The sequence below is a fragment of the Pinus tabuliformis genome, chromosome 5_1 (assembly GCF_031772625.1).
Source record: "Pinus tabuliformis cultivar Carrire ecotype Pingquan chromosome 5_1, CPIR1, whole genome shotgun sequence".
NCBI lineage: Eukaryota > Viridiplantae > Streptophyta > Pinopsida > Pinales > Pinaceae > Pinus > Pinus tabuliformis.
Window position 1 is genome coordinate 410,352,718 of NC_142305.1, and position 27,807 is coordinate 410,380,524.

The following is a 27,807-nucleotide window of genomic DNA, read 5'->3' on the forward strand; positions in this document are numbered from 1 at the left end:
CTTTAGATTACACAAATGAACAATTCTTGGATGATTCAAATAATAAGGCCTCCTTTCTATATATTTTGGTCTAAGGGGTCAAAATATAATGAGAGCCTACCTTACAATAATATTGTAGGGGAACAAAACTAACAATAGTGGGATTCTTTGGGGAACAATAAGAAGAATATGGGGAATACATGGTCACATCAATACAATAAGGGGGTTTCATGAACAACAATAATGAGCTACACTAGTAATATAGGGACCTAAGCTACCCCTCTCCTTCAAAAAGTGTTTTCCTCAACTCTTGGGTAGTTATGGATGCTTATGTATAAAATTCTCATCCTATGATGTGAAATTTTTGGTGGGTAAGTTCTTCCACTTGATGAGATACTTTGAAATTGATCGATTTTGTAGGTGTCGAGTTTGCGTATATGTGACTGCTTTAGGTTCCAATATGATTTTTCCTTCCTCGTCTAGCCACAAAAATATTTTTTGAACTTGGAGATTGTCATCTATAACCTTCCTTAAACATGAAATATGGAAAAATCAGTGCACTCGAGAAGATGAAGGGAGATCCAATTTGTATTCCATAGTAACAATACTTTGCAAAACCTTGTAAGGACCATAGTACTTTAGTGATAATTTATCTTTCTTATCTAGCTTGAGGGACCTTTGTTTGTATGGTTGTATCTGGAAAAATACTGAGTCACCTACATCAAAACTTATTCCACGTCGATGTTGGTATGCCTATTGTTTCATTTGATTTTGTGCCAAAGTGAGGTTATCCTTTAAAAGTTGGAGATGTTTTTGTTGATGCTCGACGTGAGCTTTCAATGCCTGAATATTTTTTTCTTGATATGTTGTTCAATCTTGAGAGTTTGAGGAGTTGTAATTCCTGGCATTGCATTATAGGATATAGTCGGATTCATTTCTTGTTTCTCTAGGGTTGTTTCGTTGTGTATATCCTCTTAGTTTAACATTTATTCGTCCTTTTCTTCCTCCTCTTCACAATCTATGTAAACCAATTTCTTCTCAACACACTTATGAACTTTAGTGTATTTTCTATCACAAAAGTAACAAATACCTTTTTCCATTTTTTTTTCCAATTGTTGTGCTGTCAACCTTGTAGGTTATGGGAGGCTAGGATCAACAACGTAACTTCCATATTTATAGTTATGAGTGGTCAGCTTCCTTGTTGCCATAATTTTGATTTCAATTTTCTTCCCAACCTGAATTCCTTCTCCAATGAATCAGGTTCTCAAAGGAAAACCTCATGTTTGATTTTATCTTTTAAATTCCCTATGAAGACATCAATCCTATGCTCCTCTAGAATATCATTTACCCTTATATTCAATTTTTGGAAGTCCTCAATGTGCCTTTGAACACTTTTGTTTGAGATTTATCAATTGGCGAAAGAATGTGTTTCACTTTGTATCGTCATAATTTGCTATCAATTCCTCCATATAAATGGACCAAGTGACAATTTGTTTACCATATAAAAGCCATCAATACCATACAAACTTATTCGGTTCTAAATATAAAGTTGCAATACATAACTTTTATGTGTTTTTCACATTATGGAGATCAAAATATTGTCCATTTGTAGTGTCCATGTTACAATATCCTTCAATCAAAATTCCTCATATGAGTCTTTGGAATATGGTGGGTCTTCAATCCAACATTACGTTCTATGAAATCATGATTAAGATTTCTTTTTTTCTCATCATGAGTTTCCTCTACTACCTTTTCGCCATTATGAAGCTTTTCTTGTAGTGAGTTTGTCGCAACTTCCTTCAAACCTTTGATGTATTTCTTTAGATCTTCCATGTTTCCATTAAAATTTTCTTCTATTCCATTGATCTTGTTGATCACAGCTTCAATATTTTATGTTACATTTTGTGAGAGTGAAATTTGTGGCATTTGGTCTCGTAATTCTGATATATAATGTTGGATTTATTCCTCTTCTTCAGGAGTCATTGTAGAGCTTTCAGATTGATTAATAGGTGTCCATATTTTCTTTATTTGAGTCATTTTGGAATAAAAAATTATATATGTGCTTCAATATGCCCTCTGAATTACGTCAAACTAATTTTTCAAATAGATGTTATGCAATTTTAAAAAACTAAACACCTCTATTTTCACTTTGTAGGAGCTTGATATTGAGTCTATTGTATCTCTATAATTTGGGATCTCCAAGGTTTGAAACTGCATCCTGTGTTATCCCTCTGAGTTTTCTTTCCAACCCCACAAGTATGATGAAGATTGGATTCTCCAAAAATGAGGTATTCCCAATTTTCCACGATCACTAGATTATAGACTAGTTCAATAGATCAAACTTGTAAAAAGTGTCGTGTCTCACTGTTTCAATATTCAACGCTGAAAATGATATGCAACAAACTAAATTTTGTCCTATTTGTGTTACCTTTTACGCAATTCCAATCTTATGCACACAGAGAAAGTTATGAAAATTTTCCCAAGGTCACATGTTTGAGATAGAATTCGGAAGCCTCCCAAAACCCTAACTTCCTTAGCTCGTATCTCTGAAAATTTAGTGGTACAAGATCTAAAATTTGGACATGAGGTTCATCTAAATTTAAGATCAAATGGGTTTTAATTTGAACATTTGAAACTTCGTATAAAAGGCGTTATAGCAAAAATTCCATGATGACCTGTTTGAAGGAGTAAAACCCTAGAGTCCAAAGCTCTTATACTAAATGTTATGCAACGAGCTAAAAAAATAGAAGAATAGATAGATCAACCACTTCAAAATTAGTCTCTTCAAGGGGGAAACATCCCTTACAGTAGACAAATGAATAACTATTGGATGATACAAATGATAAGACATCCTTTCTATATCTAGGAGTCTAAGGGGTCACATTATAATCATAGCCGACATAACAATAATATTGTAAGGGAAAAACAATTACTATAGTGGGATTCTATGGGGAAAAATAATAAAGATGTGGGAATAGATGGGCACAAAAATACAATAAGGGGGTTTATATAATAACAATAAGGGGTTACACTATTAGTATAGGCACCTAACATAAGTGGTGGGTCATTCATCTCCATAGGAAAATACTTGGGAATTCTTCAACATCGACTCTGAAGTGATTTTCTTTGAAACCATGGTGGAGGGTCTAACTCACGTTCACACTATGTGAACCCTGGGGCTACTTTCTCTTTATGACCAATGTGGAGAGAAATAAATTTTTGAAAGGAGATTCCAAATAATTGAGATCCTCGTGCTCATAAAACCATTCGTTCAATGAATGCTCCTATGACAGGCTTAAACTAGGGAGACATTTGCGAATACCAAGTGTTGATTTCCAAAAACAGATGGAACCAAATCAAGGAGAAATAAAGTGTGTTAATGTGCATAAGATAAAACACATATTATTGAATAATTGTTTCCTTGGTCTCGGTTTCTAAAATGACTATATCTTGATTTGGAACCATGGAAAAAGACATTATTGGCAAGCCTTAAAAACACACATAAAATGGGCTCCAACAAAAAATTGAAAGACAGACAAGAAAATAATAACATCGAAAATGGAATTTTGGAGCAGAGTTCAAAATCGCATAGACATAGAACTATAAAGGCCAGATAAAATAAGTGGCTCACACTAGAGCATGGCAAGAGACAACTAGATCTGATACCATGTTAAACACAACTATGGGAAAGAAAAAAGATATGAAGGATCAACATTGAATGCATTACTATTCACAATGATAGATATTTATGCAAGTATAGTGACCCTCAGTTCTTCGAAGTAGTCTCTTGGACTCCCTTTGACTATTTAGCTTCCCCACCAACCCTTAGAGGATTAGGTGTCTAACAAATTCAAACTCATAGTTTGCTTTCACTAGACAATATATAAAAGGTTACCAAGTATTACATATATAAAACAAAGTTTCACCATGTAATAAGAAAAATTAGAAAGGATGGCAATCACACTTAGATACTCGTGACCTAAATATTACAAAAGAACATTTATCAGAGTCAGAGAATATAAATGATTTATGAGGGATTGATGAGAGTAAATTTGTTGAAGGAAAAACATAGTGGATGATAACCTAGTTATTTTGGCTATGATAAAACATATGCCTAATTAAGTTTTTATTTTTATTGGCGAGGAATGGGAACTAACGTAAGGAAGTTTGTTGATAAATGTAGAATTTCTCAATATGTTAAATGAAAGCAATAGAATCATGAGTTTTATCATGTCATGGAAATCAATTAGTATGGAATGTCTCATCTTTGTACTTAGAAATTTTGGAAAATAAGAAGTTAGAAGAGCTAGTGTAGAGTAAGTTGTCATAGCCTTGTAGAGAATACATGAAAAAATTAAATAATAGCTACAAGAAAGTAGCCAAAATTATATAAAAAGTTAGGATCTCAGAGAAAGAGAAGTGAGCTTTGGAGTTGGCGATCACTTAAAGTGCTTTTGAGAAGATAAGGGTTTGCAAAAGTTGAGTATAATAAGCCAAAGCTGAAGAGAATTAAGAAACTTATTAGCAAATGGATATCAGAATGAAATAACACAACTATATTACAAACTCTAAAACGATAGTATAAATATATAAAGCATTACAGTTATTACAAACGCTAAAATAATAGTATAAATATATAAAGCATTACGTACATAATTGGAGAATGATTGGGATAAAGACTGGGAATTCGAGAATTGGAGAATGCTTGGGATAAAGACTCAATGCTTGAGTAGTTTTGGAAGCTTATGCATAAAATTCTCATCCCATCATGTGAAATCTTCGGTGGGTAATTTCTTCCATTTGACAAGATACTTTGAAATTGATCAATTTTGTAGGTCTTGAGTTCGCGTATATGTGACTGCTTCAGGTTCCAATATGATTTTTCCTTCCTCATCCAACCCCAACAATATTTTTTGAAGTTGGAGCTTGTCGCCTATAACCTTCTTTAAATATGGAATATGGAAAGTTGGGTGCGCTCGAGAAGATGAAGGGAGATCTAATTTGTATTCCATAGTAACAATCGTTTGCAACACCTTGTAAGGACCATAGTACTTTGGTGATAGTTTACCTTTATTTGCTTGTTGGAGGGACCTCTGTTTGTATGGTTGTCTCTGGGAAGATACCCAATCACTTAAATCAAAACTTATTCCACTTCGATGTTGATCAGCTTGTTGTTTCATTCGATTTTGGGCCAAAGTGAGGTTATCCTTTAAAAGTTAGAGAAGTGTTTGTTGATGCTTGATGTTAGCTTTCAATGCCTAAATATTTTTCTTCTTGATATGTCCTTCAATCTTGAGAGTTTGAGGAGTGGTAATTCCTACCATTGCATTACAGGATATAGTCGGATTCATTTCTTATTTCTCTAGGGTTGGTTCGTGGCGTATATCCTCTTATTTTGACATTTCTTCATCCTTTTCTTCCTCCTCTTCACAATCTATGTAAACTAATTTCTTCTCGACACACTTATGACCTTTAGTGTATTTGCTATCACAACTGTAAATAATATCTTTTTCTATTTTTTCTTCCAACTTTTGTGGTGTCAACCTCGTAGGTTATGGGAGACTATGAGCAACAACGTGACGTCCATCTTTATAGTTATGAGTGGTCTCCTTCCTTTTTGCCATCATTTTGCTTTCAATTTTTATTCCCAACCTGAATTCCTTCTCCAATGAATCAGGTTCTCAAAGGAAAACCTCATGTTTGATTTTTACTTTAAATTCCCTATGAAGAGATCAATCCTATGCTCCTATAGAATATCATTTACCCTTATATTAAATTTTTGGAAGTCCTCAATTTGCTATTGAACCCTTTTATTTGAGATTTATCAATTGGAGAAAGAAGGTGTTTCACTTTGTATCCTCATAATGTGCTATCAATTCCTCCATAAAAATGGACCAAGTGAAAAATTTGTTCAAGATAGAAAATCCATCGATACCATACAAACTTATTGGGTTCTAAATATAAAGTTGCAATACATACCTTTTGTGTGTTTTTCACATTATAGAGATCCAAATATTTCTCCATCTGTAGTATCCATGTTACGATAACCTTCCCATCAAAATTCCTCATATCAGTCTTTGGAATATAGTGGGTCTTCAATCCAACATTATGTTCTCTGAAATGATGATTAATATTTATTTTGTTCTCATCATGAGTTTCCTCTGCTATCTTTTCCCCATTAGCAAGATTTTCTTGTAGCGACTTTGTCCTGGCTTCCTTCACACCCTCAATGTTTCATTCAGTGTTTCTTCTATTCCATTGATATTGTTGATCATAGCTTCGATAGTTTATGTTACATTCTGTGAGAGCAAAATTTGTTGCACTTGCTCTCGCAATTTTGATATATCATGTTTCATTTATTCCTCTTCTTCAGGATTCATGGTAGATATTTTAGATTTCTTACTAGGTGTTTCTATTTTCTTGCTTCGAGTTAGTTTGAAATAAAAAATTATATATATTCTTCACTATGCACTTTGAATTACATCAATTTGATTTTTCAAACGGAAGTTATGCAATTCTTAAAAAACTAAACACCCTTTTTTTCACTTTTTAGGTGATTGATATTGAATATATTGTATATCTGTAATTTGGGATCACCAATGTTTGAAATTTCTATTTGTGTTATCCCTTTGAGTCTTCTTTCTAACCCCACAAGTCTCATTGAGATTGGATTCTCCAAAAAATATGTATTCCCAATCTTCGAGGAGGATCGGATTATAGACTAGTTCATTAGATTGTACTTGTACAAAATGTCTTGTCTCATTATTTCAATATTAGGCACTGTAAATGATACCCATTAACTACACTCTATTCTTTTTGTGTCATGTTTTATGAAATTTGAATCTGATTCTCAGAGAGAAAGTTATCACAATTTTTACATTTTGTCATTTTTGTGTCATGTTTTACGAAATTTAAATCTGATTCTCAGAGAGAAAGTTATGACAATGTTCCGAAGGTCATGTGTTTGATATGGAATGTGGGAGTCTAATAAAACCCTAAATTCCTTAGATCATATATCTAAAATTGTAGAGACACAAGATATGCAATTCAAACATGACGTTTATCAAGATTTCAGATCAAATGGGTTTTAATTTCAACTTCTCAAACTTCGTAAAAAAAGTTATAGCGAAAATCCCACAATGCTATGTTTGAAGAAGAAAACCATAGAATCCAAAGCTCTCATACCAAAAGTTACTCAACAAGCTAACAAAATAGAATAATAGATAGATCAACCACTTCAAAGTGAGTCTCTTCAAGGGGGAAACCTCATTTACATTACCCAAATGAACAAATCTTGCATGATAAAAATGATAAGACCTCATTTCTATAAATAGGAGTCTAAGGGGTAAAATTATAAGCCCGCATAACAATAATATTGTAATGGAAAAGAAATAACAATAGTGGGCTTCTATGGGGTAAAATAATAAAAATATGGGGAATACATGGGCACAACAATACAATAAGGGGGTTTCACTAATAATAATAAGGGGTTACACTAGTAGTATAGGGACTTAACATAAGTGATGGGTCCTTCATCTCCATAGGAAAACACTTGGGAATTGTTAAACATCAACTCTGAAGTGATCTTCTTAGAAATCATGGTGGAGGCTCGAACTCGGGTCACAGTATGTGAACCCTCAGACTAATTTCTATCTAGGACCAATGTGGAGAGAAATCATGTTTTGAAAGGAGATTCCAAATAATTGAGCTCCTTGTGCTCATAAAACTGTTTGCGCAATGAATGCTCCTATGGAAGGCTTATAATAGGGATACATCTCCGAATACCAAGCACTAATTTCCCAAAACATATGTTTCCAAATCAAGGAGAAAGAAAGTGTGTTACTGTGCATAATATAGAACATGTATTACTAAATAATTGTTTCCTTGGTCTCGGTTTTTAGAATGACTATAGCTAGATTCAGAATGATGGACAAAGAATTTATTGACAAGCCTAAAAAACACACATAAAATGGGCTCCAATAGAAAATTGAAGGATAGACAAGCAACAAATAACATCCAAAATAGAATTTTGGGAGCATAGCTCAAAATCACATAGATAGAGATCTACAAATTCCACAGAAAATAAGTGGCTGACACTAGAGCAAGGCAAGAGACCATAGGCTTTGATACCATGCTAAACACAACTATGGGGAAGACAAAAGATATGAAGGGTCAACCTTGAATGCATTACTATTCACAATGATAGATATTTATACAAGTCTACTGACCCTTGGTTTCATATTACAAGTAGTCTCTTGGACTCCCTTTGACTGTTCACCTTCCCCACCAACTAGTAGAGGATTAGGTTTCCAACAAATTCAAAGTGATATAGTACATTCACTAGACAATATATAAAAGGTTACCAAGTCTTGCATATATAAAACAAATTTTCACTGTGTAATAAGAAAAATTAGAAAGGACTTAGATTACACTTAGATACTCATGACCTAAATATTACGAAAGAACATTTCGTCACAATCACATAATCTCAATGATTTATGAGGGATGGATGAGAGTAAATTTTTTGAATGAAAAACACACTAGAGGATAAGATGGTTATTTTGGCTATGGTAAAAAATATTCCTATGTAAGTTTTTATTTTTATTAGGAGGGAATGAGAACTAATGTGAGGAAGTTTATGGATAAATGTAGAATTTGTCAATATGTTAAAGGAAAAAAATAGAATCTTTAGTTCTCTCACATAGTAGAAATCAATTAGTATCGAATGTATGAGCATTGTACTTATGAATTTGGGAAAATAAGAAGTTCGAAGAGCTAGTGCAGAGTAAGTTGTCATAGTCTTGTAGAGAATACATGAACAAGTTAAAGAATGGCTACATGAAAGTAGCCAAAAGAATATAAAAAGGTAGGATTTGAGAGAAAGAGAAGTGAGCTTTGGAGTTGGCCATCCGATAAAGTCCTTTTGAGAAGATAAGGGTTTGTAAAACTTGAGTACAATAAGCCAAAGGTGAAGAAAACTGTGAAAGTTCTTAGCAAATGCATATGAGAATAAAATACCCCATGATAGAAGGACCTCTCCTATATTTAATGTTGTACAACTGCATCCCCGTAGAGAACTTGATGTAGAGGATGGGAACGATACAAAAGAGATTTGTTGGAAGAAGAAATTACTCACTTTCAAAGAGGTGCACATAGAGCATAAACTTAATCAAGGAATTGCAAAGGGAAAATAAAAAAATATTTATATGAGTATTTGGTCAAGTGGAAGGGTCTTCTAACTAAATAAGAAACTATACGAGTCCTCGAGAGATGCAAAAACATGGCATAAATATTTAATGTCTCATCGACATGCCTCCATGAAATATTTTATTTTCTAGGACTTTGATGCAAGAGTATCATACATAACTTCCCTTTTCTTTAATACCTAGAATTTTTTATGTGTAAGGTCGTTTAACCCCATGAAATCTAATAGTTTTTATGAGCTGTCATAGAGTTTTTGAAATTTGGATGGATGTAATTATCTTAAAGGTTATTAATTAAATCACATTGTGTGTTGTGGTGATATGTTATTTAATGAGAGAATATATAAAAGGAGAGGACTTGAGGTGCACAACTTACTTTAAAAATAGGCCACAAAAACGTAACCTTAGATCTAGGCTAAAACATGTGTGCCCTAGGTTCATATGATAGCCTAAAATCATAGTTATTCATTGTCAACCATATTCAAAATGTCCAATCACAATCAAGTAGCTGAAAAAAGGTTAACCATATTCAATTATAGCCTATCATAAGCAATTTTAGTTTAACATGCACAAGCATGGCCACCACAATTAATCATTTATTTCTGAAATATAATTTTACCATATTTTACTATAAGATGGATCTTACTATGTTCCACTCATCCTACCAACAGGCCTCAAAGATATCCCTATGTACAAAAGAGTGAAATTGAACGTATGGTTGCAGAAATGCTAGAGGCTGGTATAATTCAACCTAGTCAAAGTTTTTTCTCTACTTCAGAAGTATTGGTTCACAATAAGGATGGATCATGGCGCATGTGTCTATATTATAGGGAGCTCAATAATGTCACAATTAAGGATAAATTTCCCATTCCTATCATTGATGAATTGCATTGATCAAATATTAATCAATGCCCTAAGTGATAGCTCAAATATTAATATGTTCGAAATAATGTTGAACCCGAGCAACCGGATATATCTCGTATTCCTGATTCTAGCACCGTGAATGGTTCGAAAAACAGACACCGTATGAAGGAGTTATTGCGATTTGAAGAGTCCAGTAAACTAAAATTTATGGAAATTTGAACAAGATTAATTTGTTTCTTGAAAATATTAAAAATAAGTATATTCAAAGGAAGGAATATTTCCTTTTGGAGTAAGCACTAAACCTTTCCTTAAACGTCTTTCTTTAAGTTCTGTATTGAGAACGTGGGTAGTATCTAGAAAGTGGGAAACGATATCTCACGTGGACAAAACGTTGTAAATGGTATTCTACGATTTCACGTGATTAACCTTAGCAATCGACACATAGCATGGGAAAAATACTTTTCTTATGCACCCTCGACCTGATATTAGTTATGGAAGAATTTGCGTGAGATTGCGTGACATCCGTTCAATTGGACATGTCACATTGACAGTGGAGATTGTCTGGGCTAGTTTCCGAGCAAATGATGCAATATCTGTTGGATCTGTAGAAGTGAGGTGAATGGCGTGGATTGATCGATGGTGTAGATTCCACAAAGTGAAATTATTTTGATGCCCACATAACTGCTAATTGTAAACAGTCCGACGTAGTTGCCAATTAATACAACCACCAACCTTATCCCTAACCGTCAGGGATTAACTAATCCATATGCATGCCAGAAAGTTATTGTAACAACTACCTCCCACGGTTAGCCTGGAAAAGCAGCTAACCCTAGGTATTATGCCAACTTTAACTAGAATTAGGTGCACATCGCCAAAATTTGTGGAGTATCCCTAGGGGATATGGACTAAATGCACTCTAGGATCCGTTTTTGAAAAGACAGAGTGAAAGAAAGAGTCTAGTTAGGCCAATTAGAGCCTTCTGAAGCCAATGGAATAGTCCAAAGAAGTTAAGGAGGTCATCTTCATAGAATTTTTCATCCAGGGAGATTTTGGAGCTCAGGGCCACCAGGGGTTTGAGGCAGTTGTAGGAGCTACCAGTACTCATTCTTAGAAAATAAATAGTTATTACTGACTGTAATGAGCCCTATGAATCCATTTCATGGATTTTTATAAACATTTGGAGACTTCTAAAGGCCTAGATGTTACGGGGAAGTTTCAGGCAGCCTAGTGCCAACCGTGGAGGATGTCCTAGTTTGGGGATGCAGTGCTCATTTTGAGGAGATGATGAGTCTATTGTTGGTGTCTGATATGTGTTAGAGATAGTAGAAGAGGTTTTAGTGATAGTTAAAGAATTCTGAAGGGGTTAGTGCCGTCAAGATTCTTAGGGTAGCTCAGAGCGCTGATTGAAGGAATCAAGTCTAAGGGAGCTTAGATCTGTTTGCAGAGTGATGCCAGTCATGACAAGGGTATAGATGGTATTTATTCTAAGCCCATTGGTTCAGTTCAGTAGACTTTGGAGTTAAGTGTGGAACCTGTAAAATAAACTTTTCCATAATTCCAAAGAACCAAGTCAAGATGACAAAAGCTCAAGGAGACGTAGCCCACGATATTCAGGTGAACACCTAGATTAAATTTGTTGTTATGTGTGGTTATTTATTTTTTGCATTATATGACTATCATATGTGTTTAATGTCAACAGAAACAAATGGTCTCAAAACACTTAGGCAATTAAAAACAAACAACATGTACACCTGTTTCAAGTATTTAATTTCGTAAATGTCATATATAAGCTATATCATTTATTTGTCAAGCTTTGAGTGGGAGGTTCTTTTAATAATAACAAGTTGTCAAAACCCGATTTCAGACCATGCATGGATCAATTTTCTTCACCAAGTTGGATCTTTATTCAAGATATCATCAAATCAGAATGAAGACTGAATACATTAAAAAAGCAGAATTTAGAACTCATGAGGGTCATTTTTAATTTTTTGTCATGTCTTTTAGCCTTACTAATGCACCTTCTACATTTCAAGGTTTGATGAATTCTATTTTCAAACCCTAGCTTAGAAAATTTGTGTTATTATTTTTTGATGATATACTAATATACAACAAGTCTTGGAAGGATCATGTGCAACATCTTGACATGGTGCTCAAAATATTGGAGGATAAACGATTATATGAAAAAATATCCAAATGTTTCTTTGGAGTACAAGAGGTCAAATATCTAGGTCATATTTTATCTCATGAAGGTGTTAAGGTACACCCTAGAAAAACTAAAACCATTAATGAATGGAAAATCCCCAGATCCATAAATCATCTACGAGGATTTATTGGATTGACAGGGTATTATCTCTTGTTTGTAAAGAATTATGGGTGAATAGAAGCACCTCTAACAACATTATTGAAGAAATATGCATTTTCATGGACTCTAGAAGAAATAAAGGCCTTTGAACATCTTAAAGAGACAATGTGCCAAGCACCAGTCTTAGCTACATTGGACTTCACAAAAACGTTTATTGTGGAATGTGATGCCCCGGGAAATGGAAGTGGTGTTGTTTTAATGCAAGAAGAAAGAACCATTTCTTCTGAAATTCATCCAATCAAAGGAAAGTATTTACACAAAGCTATTTATGAGAAGGAAATTTTGGCAATACTACATGCACTTCAGAAATGGTGACCGTACCTAATGGGAAGACACTTCAAGGTAAAAACAGATCACGATCGTCTTAAATAGTTTTTATAAGAAATATTATCTTTAGAAAAGCAGCAAAAATGGGTCACAAATATGTTGGGTTATGACTTTGAGATCATCTACAGAAGAGGGAAGCAAAATGTTGTGGCCGATGCACTCTCAGGAAAGGACGAGGATGTGGAAACATTTCTTGGCCCGATTTCTATTATCCAAATAGATTGGATAAATGAAGCAAGGGATGAATGGAGGAATGACTAGGAAGAATGGGCACTCATTCAAAAGATACAAAAAGATCCCAATACATCTCATAAATTTAGCTAGAAAAATGATTCATTATAGTACAACGATCGGTTATACCTATTTAAGAATTCCCAACTCAAACAAAGGATTCTTAGGGAATTGCATACCTCTCTATTAGGAGGGCACTCATGATTTCTAAAATCCTACCACAGGGTTAATAAGGATTTCTTTTGGGATGGCCTTAAATTGGATATTCGGAAGTTTATGGCGAAATGTTTGGTTTGCCAACAAAATAAAGTTGAAACAATTAAGACCCCAAAACTATTACAACCTTTATCCACTCCAAGGCAATGGTGGGAGGATGTTTCATTGGAGTTTATCACAAGTTTACCCAAGTCCAAAGGAAAGAGTGTTATCAAGGTGGTAGTTGACAGGCTTACCATGTATGGACACTTTTGTGCATTATCTCATCCAGTTAAAGCGAGTACAATTTCTACTACATTTATGGAAATAATTCAAAAGCTACATGGAAGCCCAAAGATTATTTTAAGTGACAGAGATCCCATTTTCACTAGAAATTTTTGGACAAAATTATTCTCTTTCCTTGGTACGCAGTTAGCTCATAGCTCATCTTATCATCGTCAATTTGATTAGCAAACTGAGATAGTAAACAAATGTTTGGAAGGATATATTCGTTGCTTTGTATCTAATAAATAGATACAATGGGTCAAATGGTTGCCTCTGGCTAAGTGGTGGTATAACACTTCCTTCCATACTGCAACAAAAATGACCCCATTTATGGAACTTTATGGATATCATCCACCATCCATCACATCATATTTAATAGAAAATTCTAAGGTTCAAGCAATGGAAGATCACGTCGAGAATCAACAACATGTTCTACAACTCTTAAAGGATAACCTCACCTTGGTGCATAATAGAATGAAACAGAAGGCATATCGACATCGTAGAGAAATATGTTTTGATCTAGGTCATTGGGTATTCCTACGGCCACAACCATATAAAAAAATGTCCCTCAAGTAAGCTAAGAAGGATAATAAATTATCACCAAAGTATTATGGTTCATAAAAGGTGTTGCAAAAGATAGATACTATGACATACAAATTGGAGCTCCCTACAGCTTCCCGAGTGCACCCCATTTTCCATGTTTCATGCTTAAAGAAGGTTATAGGTGACAAGCTTCCAGTTCAAACAATATTTCCAAAACTTGATGAGGAAGGAAAAATCATATTAAGACCTGAAGCAATCAAAGAAACAAGAACTCGACAACTACAAAATCTATCAATTTCAGAGTATCCCATCAAGTGGAAGAACTTACCATTGAAGATTCCACATGGGAGGATGATAAATTTATACAGAAGCATCCAGAACTAACCAAGCACTGACGACAACACTTTTTTGAGGGAGAGGGGCATGTTAGGTCACTATAATACTAGTGATACCCCCATTACTATTGTCGTTGTATTCTTTATTGTTATTTCTGTTCCCCTATCGTCCCCATATTATTATTATTTTTCCGCATATAATCCCACTATTGTTATTTTTGTGCCTTTATATTATTATTATTATGTCATCTTTGGTTATATTGTGACCACTTAGACTCCTATACATAGAAAGAAGGTTTTTTCATTTGAATCATCTAAGAATTGTTCATTTGCGTAATGTAAAGGAGGTTTCCCCCTCGGAGAGGCTTATTTTTAAGGCGTTGATCTATCTCTTCTATATTTTTGTGAGCTGGCTTCATAACGCAACCCTAACATAGGTGGATTCTAGATGATAGATGATATATCCTGCTAGTGAGATCTCAATCACATGCTCTCTATTACTATTATTCCTACCACAACAGATTTAATATGTTAGATGTGAAATTGATGACATCTCACGGCTCAAATAATGATTGGCTCCTCGCACTCTACTACCACAACTCCTCTGTGATTGCAATGCATGAGATGGACATGTTTCGATGGAGATTTTTATGTCCACTGGGCCTATCACCTAACAGATAGACTAGTTGGACTTTGGAAAATGCTCACTAAGTAAAAGAACCTTACAGTTGTTTGATCACCAATAAACATAGATAGAGATGATAATTTTTGAATTACCTCGATTTCATTAATTTTTTAAGCTTCTCATATTCATTGGACCCGAGTCTCCTTCAAGAGGGCCATCTTGAACCATTCTTAGATTGCTTCAATCCCCAATGACTACTATGAAAAGAGATAAAATGTCGATGAAAAGTTATACTTATGATAACTGAAGGGATTTGATAATATTTAGGCCTTGTTTTCAACATTATGCTGTATAGAAAACCTACAAGGTCAAAAATATGAATTATACAAATGTTGATGGAATTAAATCTACATTCCTTCTTCGTGGTCGCTCAAGGTAAATTTATCTACTAAAAGTCTCCTCTCATATATTTTATCACCCATGATGATAAAACTATTTTTACACACATTCTTGAATTGACATTGATAATGAAATAACAATTTACATAGGAAGAATTCTCAGAAGGAACAATTTACTAGTTCTAATGCATAAATATTAAAGGGGACTAGAGAGTAACATCATACAGTTGCATGATTTCAAAAAACCTTTTGAGGAAGAATATAATGGTAATTGGTGTTTCTTTTAACCATGATGACAAGCCTATTACCTATATCAATGGAAAACTAAATGAGACTAAGAATAAATTTTGGGCTTCCATATATAATAGGCTAATGTTCCAACATTTGTCTCAATCTGATCTTTGTAGTCTTCGAGGAACCACATAGTATACACTACAAGAATACCATAGGAATCTACTAGTTTCTCCCTATCTAACAACATAATATGCTCAATCAACACTTTCTGCTTCCACAAGAAAAATCAGTTTCTAGAATCCAAATCAACTATGAAATCATAATGGCTTCATCCTAATTAAAAACCCTCACTGATAGCCATTATGGTCTTATTATTGTGTCTCCTTCAAGACTGAGGAATCTAATTTCTAACTCATCTATCTATAGGACAAAATAAATTATGGAACCTAGTTTCATCTAGGTTGAGGAACTAAAACCTAAACTCATTGTTCCATATGAAAAAAGGGATTACGAATTCTTGTGGTTTACACACATTTGAAGCAAGAAGGAATAGAGTTTTTTTTCCCTCACTCCTTTTGGGATAATAGAGCTAATGTACTATTTAGTTTTCAAAAGGAAATATCATTAGTAAGGATCCACTTCCAATCAAAAAAGAACTCAACCTTAAATTTTACTGAGGAAACAATATTACAAAGTCTTAATGAAAGAGTAGAACTACAATAAACCTATCTTATGTTTGCCAAGCTATTCCACACAATATTCATATATTGCAAAACAAATATTCTCTAGAAAGGAACACAACCTGTGATTATAAATGCCAAGATTTACTATGTTCACACATAAATTCTCTGGTTGATATCAATGTTGATATTACTTAAAAATAAACAGAACTGGGCATTTGACGTAAGTGTGGAAGAATCAAGCATTAATACCCATATGCAAAGCTAAAAATAAAAATCATTTAAATATCAACATTAGCACAAAATCTATTGTCCTTATTTATCAACAATCAATAGAATGTATATGTATAAATACATGCATTAACACATCACCAAAGGAATAAATCCAAATATAATTATTTCCTTCAAAGAAGTATCGAAGTATATTTTACAATATTTGTTGCATTATGAAACTAACTCAAATAACCTACAAACCAAAATGAAATCTTATGATGCATATTTATACTTGAAGAACATTTTATGTTCTTTAACTAAATAGTACCTAGCTACTTTATCTAATAATCCTTCACTCAAAAAACAAATTATTATTTGTACACTCGAACAAGTTATTGATTAATCTAAGCACATCATCATTTATATTTCATACCCTTTCAATTTCATTCATGCATCTAGGATGTATCTAATACAAGGTGCAATCAATACCTTTCTAACTATTTCAAACTACATCTAAAAGATACATAGTAGGTCCATTCAAACCAAGCCTGAAATCAAAACATTTTGTTAAAAACAATTATGGAGAAGTAAGAAGATATGAAGGATAAAGATTGAATTCATTATTATTCACAATGATGCATATTTATACAAGTCTCATGACACTTGGTTTCATATTCCAAGTGCTCTCTTGGACTCCCTTTGACTCTTCAGATTCCACAACAACGCTTAGATGATTAGGTTTAAAACATTCGCCCCTTCATATGAAGGGGTATGTATGAGTCCAAGAAGAGATATGTAATTAAAAATGTGTCAAAATATGCATGGAAACACTAGGATGCCTGTGCTCTCCGAAATGTTTCTATAACGAGGTGGTTTAAGGATGACCACTAACACTGGAATGCTTAGTGCAATTCCTGAAACTCTTCTAAATATTACAAGAAGATGAAATATTATGCTAGAGGAGGTGTCCCTAATTATTTATATAGGGATAAATTCAACCTAGAAAAGGGAGGTCTACAACTTGTGGTGGTTTAAGGATGACCACCAACTATGAAATGATTAATGCAATTACTAGAAGTTTTCCAAAATTTTGTAGAAGTTAAAGTCTTTTGTTAGAGTAAGTGTCCCCAATTCTTTGAATATTGAGAAGATCAACCTCAAAAGTGAGATCTAAACCATACATAGATGTTTTATGTCTGACCACCAACCAAAGGCATTCTCATGGGTATCTATGTCTCTCGCTACAAATATCAATTATGTAGGATATTGAGGCTCTAGCTTAGGCTTGCTTGATGTGGCTTTGAAGATTGGGCGTCAGAAGATGGAGAAATCTCAATTTCAAGACTATTCAATAATCTAGAACAAATTTTTCCATATGATTGAAATATTTTATTGGCTATTGACGACCATTGCCAAGAAGCTATCCATTCAAGGTCAATCTTTTATCTTGTAGGAGGCTCATTTTTGAAGAATTTGTGTGACGAACGAGTATTTTTATGACAATTCTCCCATGGATGAAGATCAAAAAATGATCCTTCATATGCACAACTCGGTCACAATGTTCGAATTTAACATTATGTTGTGGCTCTTATGGAAGACAAGCGAGATTTGAAACAATGAATATGAATTGTCATAAACGTATCCATCACTATGAAATTGGAAGGGATTTGAGTAATTTGGATTATGAAAGGAAACATCCTTATCATATCTGAGGCCAGTTGTGTGCTTGTTATGAATAAGCTCTTCCAAAGGTCTGATGATGGTCCTGGCAAGTGAAGGCTGAAATTTTCTGTTTATATGTAGATAGTTTTCTTCAGTGACTTGATTAGTTTGCCATATCTGATAGGATTTTGTCTCAGTCTAAAAGAGAGGATTGTCCTGAACAAATAAAAGTTTATAATGATGACTACCCTTCTATAACTCATCTCGTTCAAGTTGTGACTCATGCTGCAAAAAATAAATCTTTTCATGTGCATTTTGTAGAAATATTTTAATGTTGGAAAGAATGTATTTCTTAACATGGATTGTGTGGTCAGTACAAAAGTGTATCAAATCATTCAATAAATCTAATACTTTAGTCATTTGAGCCATTTTTAAAATAGAATTATGTTTTTTAGGTTCAATTTGTTGATACAATGTCGAAATAACAACTTACTCCCTTCTTTAATGAGCTCGAAGAATTGGAAACATGGACCAATGGTCTCTAAAGTTTGTTGAATTCACCTCACACATTGAACTTCAATCCAAATATATCTAAATATTTCTATTCTCGCTATAAGAAATCAACATGGATTCCAAAATGCAACCTTTCATATAGAGATGTCAAAGCCATTCTCAACAGATTGTCATTTGATATCAAACTTCGACCAACACCAGAATTAAACAAATCACATAAACATAACGAGCATACCTCAACGTAAAACACATAAAGATTTCATTGAAAATAATTCTCAAGATTCAGGCAATGATATTTAACACATTTGAAAATTAGATATGAAAAATATCAATGAACCAACACATATGGAGGAATTTTGAAGAACATGGAGGGACATTCCAATGCATCACTACAATAATATATATACCACCGCTCCATCACACATATATAGACCAAGCCGTATGGAGACAATGTGTACAGTCCACAGTATATTTAGAAAGGAACAATTTCTCACTTGCTTCTCAAATCATGCACAACTACTCACTAAATAGAATGGTTACATCTTAATTAGAATGAGGAGCCAATGAATACCTTTGAGACAATGCATCTTATGCTAGCAATCCTATTATGGCTTGGCGTTATGGTCGATGCCTTTCTAGAGGGTTTTTCTTGTACAAAAATGCAACAATTTAAACATGGTCCTCGGTGAACAAGAATTTCATTACAAATTCGGCCGCTCTTTAATGTTGATAAGGATCTATTCAGTTGTTAGTTCCACTTCACATTTCCACCTATGAAATTCTCTTCCTCATCTGAAGCAACATATTCACTCCACAAACACCATGTAGTTAAACCTATGTGGACAAATTTCTGCCCAAAGACATAATAAAGCATAAGTTTTGTTGTGTTAAGGTCCTCTTTTATTTATCCATTGTTTTTAGCAAGATTTCTCCATGATTTTTAGTAGTATTTGAACACACATAGATACATAATTCTCTTCGCAGGCCAAGCTAAGTTTTTATGCAACCAACTCACAAAATCAAAGAATATATAGATCAATGACCTAAAAATTAGCCTCTTTGAGGGGGAACCTCCTTTAGATTACACAAATGAACAATTCTTGGATGATTCAAATAATAAGGCCTCCTTTCTATATATTTTAGTCTAAGGGGTCAAAATATAATGAGAGCCTACATAACAATAATATTGTAAGGGAACAAAACTAACAATAGTGGGATTCTTTGGGGAACAATAAGAAGAATATGGGGAATACATGGTCACATCAATACAATAAGGGGGTTTCATGAACAACAATAATGAGCTACACTAGTAATATAGGGACCTAAGCTACCCCTCTCCTTCAAAAAGTTTTTTCCTCAACTCTTGGGTAGTTATGGATGCTTATGTATAAAATTCTCATCCTATGATGTGAAATTTTTGGTGGGTAAGTTCTTCCACTTGATGAGATACTTTGGAATTGATCGATTTTGTACGTGTCGAGTTTGCGTATATGTGACTGATTTAGGTTCCAATATGATTTTTCCTTCCTCGTCTAGCCACAAAAATATTGTTTGAACTTGGAGCTTGTCATCTATAACCTTCTTTAAACATGAAATATGGAAAAATAAGTGCACTCGAGAAGATGAAGGGAGATCCAATTTGTATTCCATAGTAACAATACTTTGCAAAACCTTGTAAGGACCATAGTACTTTAGTGATAATTTATCTTTCTTATCTAGCTTGAGGGACCTTTGTTTGTATGGTTGTATCTGGAAAAATACTGAGTCGCCTACATCAAAACTTATTCCACGTCGATGTTGATATGCCTATTGTTTCATTCGATTTTGTGCCAATGTGAGGTTATCCTTTAAAAGTTGGAGATGTTTTTGTTGATGCTCGATGTGAGCTTTCAATGCCTGAATACTTTTTTCTTGATATGTTGTTCAATCTTGAGAGTTTGAGGAGTGGTAATTCTTGGCATTGCATTACAGGATATAGTCGGATTCATTTCTTGTTTCTCTAGGGTTGTTTCATTGTGTATATCCTCTTAGTTTAACATTTATTCGTCCTTTTCTTCCTCCTCTTCACAATCTATGTAAACCAATTTCTTCTCGACACACTTATGAACTTTAGTGTATTTGCTATCACAAAAGTAACTTATAGGTGTCAACCTTGTAGGTTATGGGAGGCTAGGATCAACAACGTAACTTCCATATTTATAGTTATGAGTGGTCAGCTTCCTTGTTGCCATAATTTTGCTTTCAATTTTCTTCGCAACCTGAATTCCTTCTACAATGAATCAGGTTCTCAAAGGAAAACCTCATGTTTGATTTTATCTTTTAAATTCCCTATGAAGACATCAATCCTGTGCTCCTCTAGAATATCAATTACCCTTATATTCAATTTTTGGAAGTCCTCAATGTGCCTTTGAACACTTTTTTTTGAGATTTATCAATTGGCGAAAGAATGTGTTTCAATTTGTATCATCATAATTTGCTATCAATTACTCCATAAAAATGGACCAGGTGACAATTTGTTGACCATATAAAAGCCATCAATACCATACAAACTTATTGGGTTCTAAATATAAAGTTGCAATACATAACTTTTATGTGTTTTTTACATTATGGAGATCAAAATATTGTCCATTTGTAGTGTCCATGTTACAATATCCTTCAATCAAAATTCCTCATATGAGTCTTTGGAATATGGTGGGTCTTCAATCCAACATTACGTTCTATGAAATCATGATTAAGATTTCTTTTTTTCTCATCATGAGTTTCCTCTACTACCTTTTCGCCATTAGGAAGCTTTTCTTGTAGTGATTTTGTCGCAACTTCCTTCAAACCTTTGATGTATTTCTTTAGATCTTCCATGTTTCCATTAAAAATTTCTTCTATTCCATTGATCTTGTTGATCACAGCTTCAATATTTTATGTTACATTTTGTGAGAGTGAAATTTGTGGCATTTGGTCTCGTAATTATGATATATAATGTTGGATTTATTCCTCTTCTTCAGGAGTCATTGTAGAGCTTTCAGATTGATTAATAGGTGTTCATATTTTCTTTCTTTGAGTCATTTCGGAATAAAAAATTATATATGTGCTTCAATATTCCCTCTGAATTACGTCAAACTAATTTTTCAAACAGATGTTATGCAATTTTTAAAAACTAGACACCTCTATTTTCACTTTGTAGGAGCTTGATATTGAATCTATTGTATCTCTATAATTTGGGATCTCCAAGGTTTGAAACTTCATCCTGTGTTATCCCTCTGAGTTTTCTTTCCAACCCCACAAGTATGATCAAGATTGGATTCTCCAAAAATTAGGTATTCCCAATTTTCCATGATCACTAGATTATAGACTAGTTCAATAGATCAAACTTGTAAAAAGTCTCGTGTCTCACTGTTTCGATATTCAACGCTGAAAATGATACGCAACAAACTAAATTTTCTCCTATTTGTGTTACCTTTTACACAATTCCAATCTTATGCACACAGAGAAAGTTATGAAAATTTTCCCAAGGTCACATGTTTGAGATAGAATTCGGAAGCCTCCCAAAACCCTAACTTCCTTAGCTCGTATCTCCAAAAATTTACTGATACAAGATCTAAAATTTGGACATGAGGTTCATCTAAATTTCAGATCAAATGGGTTTTAATTTTAACATTTGAAACTTCGTATAAAAGGCGTTATAGCAGAAATTCCATGATGACCTGTTTGAAGGAGTAAAACCCTAGAGTCCAAAGCTCTTATACTAAATGTTATGCAACGACCTAAAAATAGAAGAATAGATAGATCAACCACCTCAAAATTAGTCTCTTCAAGGGGGAAACATCCCTTACAGTAGACAAATGAATAACTATTGGATGATACAAATGATAAGACATCCTTTCTATATAGAGGAGTCTAAGGGGTCACATTATAATCACAACCTACATAACAATAATATTGTAAGGGAAAAGCAATTACTATAGTGGGATTCTATGGGGAAAAATAATAAAGATGTGGGAATAGATGGGCACAAAAATACAATAAGGGGGTTTATATAATAACAATAAGGGGTTACACTATTAGTATAGGCACCTAACATAAGTGGGGGGTCATTCATCTCCATAGGAAAATACTTGGGAATTCTTCAACATCGACTCTGAAGTGATCTTCTTTCAAACCATGGTGGAGGGTCTAACTCACGTTCGCACTATGTGAACCCTGGGGCTACATTCTCTTTATGACCAATGTGGAGAGAAATAATTTTTCGAAAGGAGATTCCAAATAATTGAGATCCTCGTGCTCATAAAACCATTCGTTGAATGAATGCTCCTATGACAGGCTTAAACTAGGGAGACATTTGCGAATACCAAGTGTTGATTTCCAAAAACAGATGGAACCAAATCAAGGAGAAATAAAGTGTGTTAATGTGCATAAGATAAAACACATATTATTGAATAATTGTTTCCTTGGTCTCGGTTTCTAAAATGACTATATCTTGATTTGGAACCATGGACAAAGACATTATTGGCAAGCCTTAAAAACACACATAAAATGGGCTCCAACAAAAAATTGAAAGACACACAAGAAAATAATAACATCGAAAATGGAATTTTGGAGCAGAGTTCAAAATCGCATAGACATAGATCTATAAAGGCCAGATAAAATAAGTGGCTCACACTAGAGCATGGCAAGAGACAACTAGATCTGATACCATGTTAAACACAACTATGGGCAAGAAAAAAGATATGAAGGATCAACATTGAATGCATTACTATTCACAATGATAAATATTTATGTAAGTATAGTGACCCTTGGTTTCATCTTCGAAGTAGTCTCTTGGACTCCCTTTGACTATTTAGCTTCCCCACCAACCCTTAGAGGATTAGGTGTCTAACAAATTCAAACTCATAGTGTGCTTTCACTAGACAATATATAAAAGGTTACCAAGTATTGCATATATAAAACAAAGTTTCACTATGTAATAAGAAAAATTAGAAAGGATGTCAATCACACTTAGATACTCGTGACCTAAATATTACAAAAGAACATTTATCAGAGTCAGAGAATATGAATGATTTATGAGGGATTGATGAGAGTAAATTTGTTGAAGGAAAAACATAGTGGATGATAACCTGGTTATTTTGGCTATGATAAAACATATGCCTAATTAAGTTTTTATTTTTATTGGCAAGGAATGGGAACTAACATAAGGAAGTTTGTTGATAAATGTAGAATTTTTCAATATATTAAATGAAAGCAATAGTATCGTGAGTTTTATCATGTCATGGAAATCAATTAGTATGGAATGTCTCAGCTTTGTACTTAGAAATTTTGGAAAATAAGAAGTTAGAAGAGCTAGTGTAGAGTAAGTTGTCATAGCCTTGTAGAGAATACATGAACAAATTAAATAATAGCTACAAGAAAGTAGCCAAAATTATATAAAAAGTTAGGATCTCAGAGAAAGATAAGTGAGCTTTGGAGTTGGCGATCACTTAAAGTGCTTTTGAGAAGATAAGGGTTTGCAAAAGTTGAGTATAATAAGCCAAAGCTGAAGAGAATTAAGAAACTTATTAGCAAATGGATATCAGAATGAAATAATGCAACTATATTACAAACTCTAAAACGATACTATAAATATATAAAGCATTACAGTTATTACAAACGCTAAAATAATAGTATAAATATATAAAGCATTACGTACATAATTGGAGAATTATTGGGATAAAGACTGGGAATTCGAGAATTGGAGAATGCTTGGGATAAAGACTCAATGCTTGAGTAGCTTTTGAAGCTTATGTATAAAATTCTCATCCCATCATGTGAAATCTTGGGTGGATAATTTCTTCCATTTGACGAGATACTTTGAAATTGATCAATTTTGTAGGTCTCGAGTTCGCGTATATGTGACTGCTTCGGGTTCCAATATGATTTTTCCTTCCTCATCCAACCCCAACAATATTGTTTGAACTTGGAGCTTGTCGCCTATAACCTTCTTTAAACATGGAATATGGAAAGTTGGGTGCACTCGAGAGGATGAAGGGAGATCTAATTTGTATTCCATAGTAACAATCTTTTGAAAAACCTTGTAAGGACCATAGTACTTTGGTGACAGTTTATCCTTATTTGCTTGCTCGAGGTACCTTTGTTTGTATGGTTGTATCTGGAAAAATACCCAGTCACTTAAATCAAAACTTATTCCACTTCGATGTTGATCAGCTTGTTGTTTCATTCGATTTTGGGCCAAAGTGAGGTTATCCTTTAAAAGTTAGAGAAGTTTTTGTTGATGCTTGATGTTAGCTTTCAATGCCTGAATATTTTTCTTCTTGATATGTCCTTCAATCTTGAGAGTTTGAGGAGTGGTAATTCCTACCATTGCATTACAGGATATAGTCGGATTCATTTCTTATTTCTCTAGGGTTGGTTCGTGGCGTATATCCTCTTATTTTGACGTTTCTTCATCCTTTTCTTCCTCCTCTTCACAATCTATGTAAACTAATTTCTTCTCGGCACACTTATGACCTTTAGTGTATTTGCTATCACAACTGTAAAAAATATCTTCTTCTATTTTTTCTTCCAATTTTTGTGGTGTGAACCTCATAGGTTATGGGAGAGTATGAGCAACAACGTGACGTCCATCTTTATAGTTATGAGTGGTCTCCTTCCTTGTTTCCATAATTTTGCTTTCAATTTTTCTTCCCAACCTGAATTCCTTCTCCAATGAATCAGGTTCTCAAAGGAAAACCTCATGTTTGATTTTATCCTTTAAATTCCCTATGAAGACATCAATCCTATGCTCCTCTAGAATATCATTTACCCTTATATTAAATTTTTGGAAGTCCTCAATGTGCCATTGAACACTTTTATTTGAGATTTATTAATTGGAGAAAGAAGGTGTTTCACTTTCTATCCTCATAATGTGCTATCAATTCCTCCATAAAAATGGACCAAGTGACAAATTTGTTCAAGATAGAAAATCCATCGATACCATACAAACTTATTGGGTTCTAAATACAAAGTTGCAATACATACCTTTTGTGTGTTTTTCACATCATAGAAATCCAAATATTGCTCCATCTGTAGTATCCATGTTACGATAACCTTCCCATCAAGATTCCTCATATCAGTCTTTGGAATATAGTGGGTCTTCAATCCAACATTATGTTCTCTGAAATGATGATTAAGATTTATTTTGTTCTCATCATGAGTTTCCTCTGCTACCTTTTCCCCATTAGAAAGATTTTCTTGTAGCGACTTTGTCCTGGCTTCGTTCAAACCCTCAATGTTTCATTTAGCTTTTCTTCTATTCCATTGATATTGTTGATCATAGCTTCGATAGTTTATGTTACATTTTGTGAGAGCGAAATTTGTTGCACTTGCTCTCGCAATTTTGATATATCATGTTTCATTTATTCCTCTTCTTCAGGATTCATTGTAGATATTTTAGATTTCTTACTAGGTGTTTCTATTTTCTTGCTTCGAGTTAGTTTGAAATAAAAAATTATATATATTCTTCACTATGCCCTTTGAATTACATCAAGTTGATTTTTCAAACAAAAGTTATGCAATTCTTAAAAAGCTAAACACCCTTTTTTTCACTTTTTAGGTGATTGATATTGAATATATTGTATATGTGTAATTTGGGATCACCAATGTTTGAAATTTCTATCTGTGTTATCCCTCTGAGTCTTCTTTATAACCCCACAAGTCTCATTGAGATTGGATTATCCAAAAAATATGTATTCCCAATCTTCGAGGAGGATCGGATTATAGACTAGTTCATTAGATCGTACTTGTACAAAATGTCTTGTCTCATTATTTCAATCTTAGGCACTGTAAATGATACCCATTAACTACACTCTGTTCTTTTTGTGTCATGTTTTATGAAATTTGAATATGATTCTCAGAGAGAAAGTTATCACAATTTTTACATTTTGTCATTTTTGTGTCACGTTTTACGAAATTTGAATCTGATTCTCAGATAGAAAGTTATGACAATGTTCCGAAGGTCATGTGTTTGAGATGGAATGCGGGAGTCTAATAAAACCCTAAATTCCTTAGCTTGTATATCTAAAAATGTAGAGACACAAGATATGCAATTCGGACATAAGGTTTATCAAGATTTCAGATCAAATGGGTTTTAATTTCATCTTCTCAAACTTCGTAAAAAAAGTTATAGCGAAAATCCCACAATGCTCTGTTTGAAGAAGAAAACCATAGAATCCAAAGCTCTCATACCAAAAGTTACTCAACAAGCTAACAAAATAGAATAATAGATAGATCAACCACTTCAAAGTGAGTCTCTTCAAGGGGGAAACCTCATTTACATTACCCAAATGAACAAATCTTGCATGATAAAAATGATAAGACCTCATTTCTATAAATAGGAGTTTAAGGGGTCAAATTATAAGCCCACATAACAATAATATTGTAATGGAAAAGAAATAACAATAGTGGGCTTCTATGGGGTAAAATAATAAAAATATGGGGAATACATGGGCACAACAATACAATAAGGGGGTTTCACTAATAATAATAAGGGGTTACACTAGTAGTATAGGGACTTAACATAAGTGATGGGTCCTTCATCTCCATAGGAAAACACTTTGGAATTGTTAAACATCAACTCTGAAGTGATCTTCTTAGAAAGCATGGTGGAGGCTCGAACTCGGGTTCACAGTATGTGAACCCTCAGACTAATTTCTATCTAGGACCAATGTGGAGAGAAATCATGTTTTGAAAGGAGATTCCAAATAATTGAGCTCCTTGTGCTCATAAAACTGTTTGTGCAATGAATGCTCCTATGGAAGGCTTATAATAGGGAGACATCTCAGAATACCAAGCGCTAATTTCCCAAAACATATGTTTCCAAATCAAGGAGAAAGAAAGGGTGTTACTGTGCATAAGATAGAACATGTATTACTCAATAATTGTTTCCTTGGTCTCGATTTCTAGAATGACTATAGTTAGATTCAGAATGATGGACAAAGACTTTATTGACAAGCCTCAAAAACACACATAAAATGGGCTCCAATAGAAAATTGAAGGATAGACAAGCAACAATTTCTATCTAGGACCAATGTGGAGAGAAATCATGTTTTGAAAGGAGATTCCAAATAATTGAGCTCCTTGTGCTCATAAAACTGTTTGTGCAACGAACACTCCTATGGAAGGCTTATAATAGG